Consider the following 11,668-nt stretch of genomic DNA (forward strand, 5'->3'; position numbering starts at 1 on the left):
CGGAGCAGGAATGCTTGGTGGCACGTCACCCTGGAGCTCTCGGAGCCTGGCAGTGTGCCGGGACGGCCCGTCCGTCTTCCTGAAATGTTCCCAGGGCATCGAGCGATGGAGAGCCAGGCAGCAGTTGTAAGAGGAGAGTACAAAAGGTTTGATGTTGCCAAGGGGTAACAAATCAGTATTACTGGAATTAGAATGTATCGATAAATGTAAGGGAAAAAGGGAGTTTAGCTTCAGGCAAAACCAAATTTGAACAGGAATTTGGTTAAGCATTAGTAATAAAAGTCTGAAATTAAGAGGCAGTGAAAAAGAGAAACCGACAGCATTTCATGGCTTGCTGAAGACAATACCAAAATTCCTTCTAATGCAGTAACTTTTTTTGCCCCGGAAGTACTTAGATAAAATAATACATGGTTTTCTCAATAGTATTTTCTGTTTTTCAGTTTTTTTCTGAAAGCTGCCATTGAATTTGCATGGATTTGGAAGTTAAAGGAGTTGCTGCATCCCCTCGAAGGAAGACTGAGTTGTCATTGAGGGGGAAGAAATGTCAGGTAGTCAATGGAAGTCTTGTGATTGTTTTTCTTCCTTACTTTGATATTTTAATCATACTTCAGAAGGTTCTTAATTTGAGGTTAAAATCCATTCTATGAAGAAGACACCTTTTAAAGAAATTATTTTTGTTGGAAGGGTATAGTTTAGTACGACAGCTTCTCAAATGAAGGCGAGAAATTCCAATATAAACAGCTATCCTAGAATAACTGCTACTCTGAGGACTTAATTGGAATGTGGGGGATTTAAGAATGAACTAGTACTTGCAGTTAAGAGCAACAGAGGCTTAAACTGTGTGCTGACTCAGGCTATTAGTGAAACTGGCAACAAGTGTGTCTGTGTTTTTGTTTTGTAAGACAGCAATAAACTAAAGCAGCCCCCATAATATAATTTGAAAAGGCATGATTTTAGGTCGACATGAAAAAAGAATCTCCGTGCTCTGTGTTCAGTATGAAGGGAAATTACATTTTCCAGGTATTCCTAATAGTCTACACTTTGATATAGGGTAGGTGTGCAACCCTCACAGGTTCACTGTAGTAGAAACTTTAGGGCTAGCTTTTGATAGTCCCTACGAATATGATCTTGGATTCTGAGTGCCATTATTCTCCTTACTGCTGAGGTAAATATTAATATTGTTAGTAACAGTTGATTTTTCTCACAGATACTGTGTACTCTATGTCCATGAACTAAAGTTAATTGCTAATCCTTCCTCAGCCCCCAAGCACCCATTTTAGTTCCTTACTTGTTACATGACCCCATTAGGAATTCTTGGAGTTTGGCTGCCAAAGTTGCTAGTCTTCTTTTCAGTTTGATTTGGAATGAAAAAATACCTTTTGTAAATGATAACACATCAATGTTATAATGTTACTGTTAATGTTTTAAGCAGATTTTTGAAAATTATATATCTGGATAACAAGAACATTTGAGGCATGTAGTGTAGGTTGTAAAAGAAAATAAATCTCTTTTTTTTCTCTAATCTCTCATCCCTTTTTTCTTTCTTTCTTGTGCAACTAAGTTTCCAAATTTAGACTCTATAGTCCACATGATTTTTGGTAGTTTGCAAAAGTAAATCTTAAATTAAAATTATGCTGAAACCATGTGCTTCACCCCAGTGTTCACTATGGTTTTTGTTTGCATTCTTCCTGATTTGTTGACTTCTAGAAAAGGAATTATATTAAGGCTTTAACATCTAGAATTAGCTGTGTTCTTTTCCTCACCACAGTTAAAATGGTACAGAAAAAAGATAAATGTGGGATGTAATGCCTTGTTTTTGATGCCTTGACGGTCTTACGTAGGTGACCACAGGGTGGCGGTGCTCATTAGGTGCGGAGAGCTCTGAAACCAGGGTACCCGGGCTCGTTCTGGAGTCACTAGAGGGTAGTGTTGCCGAATTTCTGCTTCGGGAGCAGCTACAAGGCTGTATGGCAAGAAAGGAGTTACAGTTTTGTGCTTGCTCTCAGATCGTGAAGGATGTTCGAGCACTGCTGGAAATAGGATTCGGCTCAGTCTAGGCTGTGATGCTGAGTTTTATGAGCTGAAAAGTGTGAAAACAAAAATGTTAGCCCTGGTTCTGAATGTTCTCAAACCATTTTTTTGCAGACTGGGAGGCCAGTTAGGCATATTGTTATTTTGTGCTTGCCCCAAGCAGCCTGCCCTACGGATTTGCTGCTAGCTGTTTTAAAAAGCCATAGGGGGATAGGTGATGCTTTGGCTTGAGTCTTTTTTCTTGCTATGTTCTTGCTCAGTTGAATTTGGAGATCTGTGGGCCTTGCAAAATAAAGTGAACTGTCTAATCATCATCACAAGTGCTATAGTAAAGCTGAGATGAAAGTTACACCAAGTATCAGGGGTTCTTTGGGTTCTGAGCTAGCTCCTTGTGAGCTAGCTGTCTGTCAGTCTTGTGGTTTTGGTTTAAGGGTTGGTTCCCAACCGACAAGGACAATGTGACCTAAAGCCTTGTGAGCAGTGATGGTACAAAGCCTCAGGAGCACAGATTATTTTTAATGTATTATTAATAGCTGATGTGGATGCTGTCTAGATTCTTAATGGCTGGAAGTCTTCCTGTCATGATGAATATTCAGTCTGCTAGTCTCATGATGAGTAAGAATTAGCTTTCAATGAGAAGTTTTTGGTTTTTCCCCCTTGTTAGTAGTGTCTTAGTCAAATATGTTGGACAGATACTTTAAGCCTCTAATTTTAAATATTTTAGGGGAAATTGAAAGGGAGAACTATGTATTTTAATCTGGATCCCCTAGGTATGTAATAATGTGTCATTCTTTTAGGGCTGGAGACCAAATAGACAGGCTACACACAGTCCTCACCCACCAGAGTAAGTCTGCTTCTACTTCTGCTCAGCTTGTTTAATTGTGTCTGCAAATTGCAAAGCTTGGAAATTGCATTTGCATTTGTAGTGATGTGCAACTTAGTATTCCATGAAATTTATCATCATATGTTTGTTTTCTGTGATTTATATATGAAGTAGAATATTTGATGCATTATTTACTTTGGAATTAAATTGATTTATGTTTGGCTGAGTGGAGGTGTAATTACAGAATGGGTAAAGATGGAAGAGACCACATTGGGTCTAACCCACTGGTCCATCTGTGTGGGAGGATGGATTGTAAGAGAATAGAGATAGTGCTGAGGGCAATCTCACCCCTGAGGAGTTGCAGCTGTACTAATTACCAAAGAGTAGGAGCAGCCCTGCCCTTAATAGGTCACAGCTATGTCCAATAAGAGTGGGTGTTATAAAAGAGTGGGTTAGCTGGTTGAGAGGAGAGTTGAAGTCAGTTGGCTGTGCTGCTGCGAGGTGTTAGGGGCAGTAAGGGTTAGTATGCACAGCTATGGACAGAAAGGGTTAGGTAGTTGTGATAGGGACAGGAAGAAGCCAGCCAGCCAGCCATGCAGAAGAAAGAGAAAAGGAGCCAGTGCTGTGAGGAGCTGCCCGTGAGAACTCACAGAGAGAAAGCAGGAAAGTTTTACAGTGAGATAACAAACTGGGATGACAGTTTCCATCCACTGTCGATTGGTGTCAAGCACTGACACCACAATTGGTGGCCCATATGGGGATGAGTTCTGACACATCTGGTCCAACCTCCCTGCTCAAGCAGGGTCAACCCAGAGCACATTGCTCAGGATTGCATCCAGATGGTTCTTGAATATTTCTAGTGAGGGTGACTCCACAACCTCTCTGGGCAACCTGTTCCAGTGCTCAGTCACCTCTAGTGAAGAAGTTTTTTTTGGGTGGAACTTCCTGTGCATCAGTTTCTGCCCTTTGCCTCTTGTCCTATTGCTAGGCACTACCAAGAAGAACCTGGCTCTATCCTCTTCAGAGGGTGTCACTCAGAGCTACATATTTGTACATTGTTTTGCTTGAATTTTTTTTATGTGTCTGCAAAAGGAGAAAAGCAGTGTTTTAATTATTGACTGCTTTTACAAGTATTACAGTAAAAAATACAGATAAACTCTTGTGAATGGTTTTTACAAGCAATGGGAAATTTTGCTTATGCTTTTAAAATTTAAAACCTTATAATGACGTTGGCACATAAGGAATATCTATTCTTCCAAGGACCATGATTGATAGTTTAGCCAGTTTTATTTACTGAAATGCCTTAAAGCAAATGTATGTAATTGTTTTATAAGTGTGTGTGACTATGACCTTTGATTCTTCCAACCAACGTCAAAAAAATTCCAGTTTCTGTGTACTGTCACTATGTAATAAAAAAAAGACTGTAAAATAAGGTACTCTCTTATTCCAAGAAGTTATAATAGAATTGTTTGGAAATGTTGGTGGTAAAATATAAAAAAATACATATTCATGGTGCTCTGCAATATACCTGGAGTAAAGGCAGAAGGCACAGAAATACTTTGATGAATTGGAGATGTTTTAATTTCTTTAAGCAGAACAAAATATGTTGTCTTTTACTGTGTTAATCTCCTATGAAAAGTTTGGAAGATTTGCATCCCAAGTGGCAATTGCTTCCTTATTCCCTCTCTGTTAACTGATTGTAGAGGAATGTTGACATGAATGTGCTGTGGAAGATGAGAGTAAGGTATCCCTGATTTATGATCTTATTGTAGTAGCTTCTGTTGGGAAGTGAAGAGAAGCCAATGTGGGAATAAAGAAGGGTCCTTTTCAGCTGCCAGGGTACTCTGCTGCTGGGGAAGAGAAGCTCAGTGGCCACTTGCTGAGCTGAAGTAAGAGGGGGCTAATAGAGATTTGCTGAATAGGCCATATCCAGTTGCATGGAAATTTTGTGAAGGACCTAATAATAACTAATAGGCAGTGCTTTTAATTATAGTTAAAAAATAAGGGAATGTATTGCTGTTAAATTTTTTTAACTCCCTGCAGGGTGCCATGCCTAGATCTAGGGAGGCTGGGAGAGTCTGGTGAAGAGATAATTGTAAATTAATTATGTCTCAAAAAGTTTTTAGAATTCACATTTTTCAGGAATTTATAGAAGTATCACTTTGAATATAAAACAATTATGATTGCTTGTCCATTTTTCCTGTGATTTTAGGATGGAGACTCTTGCATAGCATACACTAGAAGTTCTTCTCATAGATGCCAACTAGATTCATCTTCAGAGTGGAGAACGCCATTACAGACTCCATATGCACAGCATCAACATATCAGGCTGTCACTACAAATATCTTTATAATATACCCCTTTAGCAGTAATTTAGAGAAGCATGCATATGTTTTTATGTGAGTTCTTTTTTTTTTTTTTCCTTTTGGTTAAGCTCGTATCTCCAAGTGCTGTTGGTCTGAAATATTTATAGCAAAGTCCTTTTACTGAGATTCTTTAGCACATTTAGAAAAAATCATTTTATTACATAGCTTAGTTCTTTGTTGATTGATGCACTTACCCTTTTGTTGTACTTCTTTTTAAGAGCTGTATTAATAGTAGAAATGACAAAGATTAGTAGTAGTAAGTGTGTGATTGAAGACAAAAATCTGTGTTTACAAACACTAAGCATTATTTCTATGGAACAGTAGTTACTTCTGGTGAAAGGAAAACTTCTGGAATTACTTGCAACCATTTAATGTGTTTTTTCTTACGGCTGTTGTCTTTAAAACAGAACTGTGACATAAACTTTGGAATTCTGTCTAATTTGTTGATTCTCTTTTTATTGATAAAATTTCCTCATCATGTTAGCTTTTTCCCTCTGGATGACTAAGAAACTTAATCGTCACTAGTCTTAGGTGCTTTTTAAGTAAAATCAGTATCCCAGATGCTAATATTCTGGTTTACAGTACATGCAACATTGTTCAGGATCAATATCCACTATAAAAGTTCTAAGAGTTAATTTAATTACTCAGTTTTTACACTTCCCTGAATGCATGAAAAGAGTTCTTTTGAACTCTTAAATCTGAATTAAGTATCAACAAAAGAAATGTGACAATTTTTTATTTGATCATGAGACATCTTATCTCCTGCTTTCCTTTAAACAGGTGTCTAGAAAGTTGTGTCAGAACAAAATGGAGATAAAGATGTTGAACAAATACAGACTGACAAAAAGTCTTATCAGTTCAGTACTGTAGTATATGGTCTGAAAATGTAATATGTTATAATTTTTTATGTGACAGGAACTAGCTTATTGGAGAAACTATTAAAAATACACTGATTAGAAGTCCATTATTTCAAAAATATTTAACTTATGTAAACTTAAGAAATAGCCAAATGAGTGTTTAAAAAAAACCCAGGATTTTAACTAGAAGGAAAACCAATTTAAAATTAATTTGTACATAACCTGTGCTCCTTGAAACAAATAATATAGTAACTTGAAGGGCAGAACTCCAGATTGGCTGGAGTTCAAGATGAATCTGCCAAGATCACTATTTGTATGTTTCCCTATATAACTAAATGGTTTCTCTACTTGAAAAACAATTTCATTTAAGTAAAAACTGAAATAGTAAGTGGGTTTTTTTTGTCTTTAAAAAAATTCACTAAGAATGTACTAGTTTTTAGAATGCATAGGTATTTATACATGTCTCAAGATGTAACTGTAAACATGTAACTCCAGATAGGTTGTTTTCCTTTCTACTGCCTTGTAAATGTGCAGTGCAAACATGCTTCAGGTGTTATGGCCTTTTTGGGTCTGGATTCTTATGATTACACTGCTTAGTTTACCATTTTTTTTAACCGAAGTTTGTATGTATAACCCCATCAAGCTGCAGGAGTGCTAGTAGAAGGTTGGTGTTGCTAGTAGAAGGTTCTCAGGGTCTCTTTCCTTGTATTTTCTGCTTTCTTTATCTCTTGTGGCTTCCTTTCTGTCTTCTTAATTACTGAGTGCTCAAAGTACTGGAATGTATCTTCTGATTACTTACCCTTTCTCTTTCTGTCTCTCTTTCTCCCTCCTCCCGCTTCCTCTCTCCTTTTTTTTGCCTGACTTGCTCTCCATTTTTTTTTTTTTTGAGAAGATTTTTAAGCTGTTTTAAAATATTTTAATGTATTCCTCTGAGAGGCCTTTATTTCTGCATTTCTTGCTTCTGGGGCTCTGACCAAGCTTTCCCTGAGCCAGATAGATTCCAGCTTCTTCAGTAACTGTGTAAGTAAATCTTCCTAAAATAGGTCACTTTTAAAAATTTAAATATACTCTTATAATTCAGAAATTAGCCAGGGAAGGGATGGGAATCCTCTTTTGAAGGAGAAAGTTGGCTCTTCAAAGCCATAAATCTTCTTGTGTTTTGATAAATGGTTTTCTAAAGCAGGACTGTAACATGTTGTTGCAAGATGAGTTGCAAGCGTTGAGTAGAGATGCTAGAGAAAACCACCTTACTTTTTTTTTTTTTTTTTTTTTGTTAGCACTGAAGGAATAGAACTTAAATATTGAAGGTGATAGTTATTCAGGGAGGCAGAAGAGAATGAAATCTTGGACTTCTGTCATTGCTGCCCCTTCTACTGGTGCCAGTCTCTGTTGTGCCGAGCCCTAACCTTAGGGTGTAAGGTTAGGAAGGTACTCAGCTGTGCAGCTGATGTTGTTCTAAGGAGCTGTGTCCCAGTTCTCATTGATCATACAAGAGTACTAGAACTTCTGACCAAAAAACATCCATCCATCTATTTTCAGCCATCCAAAAATCAAATGTCAGAATTTCCATTTTAGTGATGTTATATGGTAGAACCACTGAATCTGACTTATTTTTTAAAAGTAACGTAAACTCATAAATTTGAGTATGTGTGTTTTAGATTTAAAAATGGTGGAATTTGAAGAACTCAATGAAAATTAAGCCTGAATGTGCAGTCCTGTTTGCATTTTTTCTTAATTTGAAGCATCATGTCAAGAAGTTTCAATCATTATACTGGGTAGGAACTAAAAAAATGCTGTTTGCATTCAATAGCCCAGACAGAGGCTTTCATACTGATTACTCATTGCTTTTATGTTCTGTTTTGGAGCAGAACACAAGACCAGAAAATCTACCATCCCTCACAGACACATCCAAACCGAAGCACGGTCAGTATGAAGCAGGTACAAAGGAAGAACATAAGCAGCATCCTCAGAGGATTGTAGAAAAGAAAAAAGACCATCTTCAGTGTCCAGACACTTCAATAAAGGTAGCTGGCAAGTAGAAATTGCATTTTTAAAAAGTAAATGTACATCACTATTTAATTATCTGTTTGGAAAGGTTTGCACATGTATGTTATTAAGTTCATGTTTTTATTGTAAAGAAATAAAACCATGTAATATAAGTGTCTAATCTGAGGAGGAAATAAACTGTAGGTAGGTTGTTTCAGTTGTTGCCAAGAGAGAAACTGAAGTGCTCTGAGAATTTATGTATGGTAGTGTTCTCTGGTAAAGAAAGTAACTGGCCTTCCTAGTGCACTTCTAGCCTGAGCCTGAAGATTAGCATGATTGATAAGGAAGAACCTAAAGTCTATAAGAAGAGGAGAGACAGCAGGAAGATCATGATCAAGTGTTATTTCCAAAATCAGAAATTCATTCAAGCTTTTTTATTTTTTAAATCTAGACATACTTTAATTACTATTCTGTAAATTGGGACTTTAAAAAGGAGAAATTAAAGATTTAATCTGTTTCCTAGAGAACTATTAACACTGAAAATGCAAAGGAATATGGGGTTAAAATAATGAAAGATATTATCTATTATATATATCTTATATATTATCTATTATAATGAAATATATTACTTTTTGCTTTGGTGTGGTATAAGATTCAGTACAGTTGGACTGTAAGCTGCACTAATTCTGCCAGGTTTCTTTTGTGTTTTCAAATTAAGGTGGAAAGAAGGGTAGATCAGTGGAAAGAAACTGGAAAACAAAGGGATGAAAAACACCAACTTTCATCTTGTTTGGAAGAGGTAGTGGAGAAGAGTGCTTGAACAGGGAAAAATGCATCATTGTAGGTGTAAGGAAGCAGGAAACCTAAGTAAGCAGCAGCTGTGAGGACTGGTTGAATGCTAGATTCTGCTGAGGATAGATGACCATTTAAAAATCTTAATGGGAAGTTAAGTATGCAAATGTTGATAGAACATATTGTGCTCATTGCTTTTCAGAGAAAAGGTTTGTGATGAATAACAATGAGTTTACTGACTTTCTTAGCATTCAGTAGAATGAAAAGGGAAGGTTTTTCAAAAGACAGATTGTTTCATGTATTATAGATAGCTATAAAAGACCTTTCTTTTCATAGTTGTGCTTCTAGTGATCAGATAAAGGAGAACCTGAAAAAAAAAAACCTATTAAAAATATTCTGTGAATAAGAGGTGAATGAAAAAAGGTTGAGGTATTTTGTGGATTAGTTTTATGTTTAGTGGCAGATAAGATTTTCTTTTCTGGAGATTTCTTATAGTTCGGTGTTTTTCTTTTTTTTTTTTTCTGTTCTAGTGATTCCACTCTAATGTACTGGTCTGACCCTCATATAATCTATTTTTCAAGGAGTGATTCCTTTATATGCACTACTGCAAGCCCTCCAAAAGGGTATTTACAGGAGCAGCCAAGTTATCTGAAAATGAAGAAATAGATGGCAAATGTATGCTGGGAGAGAAAAAGCAGGACTGGCTTTTTTTTCTCTGGTGATTTTGGGTTCCAGAAAGATACTTGCTAAGCACTAGAAGCATGTGTGTTAATTCTTCTCACAGATTTTAGTATAATGTCTATCGGAATAATTTTTTTTGTGTTAGATATTATCACTACCTGATGAGATGAATAAAAAAAAAGATTTCAATACACTTGTTTTGCTTGATTAGTGTAACTTGTAACAACTTCTCTTTTCAGTAAAGAAGGTGCTTATGGAGGAGATTGCTAAAACAGTTTCTGTCAAAAAATCCTGTATCCTTTTTTTTCATATTGTCCATGTAGGAAATATTTCCATAATACTCTGGGACTGGTTTACAAGTCTGTTAGAAACAGTAGCATGCTTTGGCTTTTCCCTGTCTAGCCTGTATTTAACTTCTTCACTGGCCTCTACAGTGAGCTTTGAGCTTTATATCTAACAACATATCCTCTGCTTCCACTTGGCTGTTCCTGTGCAGAACAGAAGAAGGATGAGTTCTTGTCTTCTCCTTAGAGATGCTAAAGTCTGCTTTCTCTGACTTGCTGCTTTTTTTTTCATGAAGCTTGTAGGAACACAGTATTTTTGAGATTTTTAAATTTATTATTTATTTTAGTATGAATGAAAACTGGTAAGTATTCAAAAGATACAAATCTTGCTCTCTAGTCTTTCCTTGTAAGTTCAGTTTCTCTAGAAAGCTAGGCTTAAAATTCTCTTTTAATTAGCATGAAGTGGAAAAAGTAGACACTTTAAAAAGTAAAGAAGAAAGAAAGTAGTACTTTTAAATAAATTGTTGAGGAAAATGTGTGGGGTTTTTAGTTTGTTTTTATTACAATTCATTAAATTTGAGTTATAAGAAGAATGTGTTTTTGTGTAGGGTTCACAGCTTGAAGATGATGATTTTGGAACCCTTGATAAGAAAGCTCTCCTGCAACAATGCTATACAAACAAGCCTTACAATATGCAGCACAACATAATGAAATCAGAAGCTGTAAGTATTTTGACTGGTATTATGCTGCTAACCACCTAGATGTGGAGAATGGCTTCCCAGATGTTCAACAGAAATTATGCCTTGGGAGATTTGGGTCTAGTATGTAATTGCACCCATTGAAATCATGTGAGTTTAAACATTTCTTTCAATGGGAACTGAATGGAGCAATCCAGCGAGATTTTTAAAATCTTTTCTGCAGTTCTGGTATTTTATGCAGTAATCTATATTAATGAGAGCACAAATTATGAGTAATATATACAGATACATTCATACAACTAAGAATAACCGAGTTGAGTGAACCTAAACATAATGTTACATTCAGTGTCAGAAGTTGGACTTTGACCATCCCTGTGCGTCTCTTCCAGCTCAGGATATTTTATGATTCTATGATTTCCTCTGATCTGTAGCTTTTTAGCTGAGCCTGTGTTCAATGGTCCATGGATTCTATAATTCCATCAGCTAGTATTAGATTGAGTCAGCACAGCTTTGGCTGTGTCTTCAAGCTCTAGGGATGGAGCTTCTACAGTGTCTCTAAGTAACATCATGTGGCATGCTGTTCTCTGTGTGAGGAAGTTCTTCCTATTGTCCACACAAATCCTCCCAAGGCTCAGTGTGTAACCTTTACTTCCTGTTATATTGTTGGCTTCTGTTAAAAAAGTTTGATTATCTTTTCTTGGTAACTTCTCTTCAGAATGCCTCATAGCTGCTGGTTCTGCAAACTAAACAAACCCAAGCTCCCTTAGCCTCTCCTTTCAATTGCTTTTGCTCTGGTTTTTAGTCAGATCCTTTCTGAGGGAAGGAGGGAGCCCTGAAGTCTGGAAACTACCATGGACTCAGTAGCATGCAGAGAGGGGAATTAAAACTTTCCTTACATGGATGTACCAAATATGCTTCTTTAATTTATTACATAGATGTGAATTTTACTCTTTTTGGGACTGAACAATAGGAGTCTTGCCCATCTGAGGCCACGCCTTGAATTTAGGATCATTTACAGGGATGAAGAACCTTGATTTGCTATTGCATGATTCAGTATTTGCATATGCAGGGTGATGGCTTTTACAACTGGTTTTTGAAGGGATTGCTGAAAAGGGTTATGTATTCTAACTTTCCCATGGAATAATAAGCC

At 36.6% G+C, this 11,668-nt stretch overlaps 1 long non-coding RNA gene across 1 annotated transcript; it reads left to right on the plus strand.

Moving 5' to 3' along the window:
* LOC128788766 (uncharacterized) lies at positions 1–5,628 on the plus strand. The gene is made up of 4 exons (XR_008431196.1): positions 1–146; positions 441–548; positions 2,829–2,875; positions 5,067–5,628. It is a non-coding gene; the product is annotated as an uncharacterized LOC128788766 (long non-coding RNA).
* Positions 5,629–11,668: the final 6,040 nt, after the last annotated feature.

This window comes from Vidua chalybeata, chromosome 5 (assembly GCF_026979565.1).
Source record: "Vidua chalybeata isolate OUT-0048 chromosome 5, bVidCha1 merged haplotype, whole genome shotgun sequence".
NCBI lineage: Eukaryota > Metazoa > Chordata > Aves > Passeriformes > Viduidae > Vidua > Vidua chalybeata.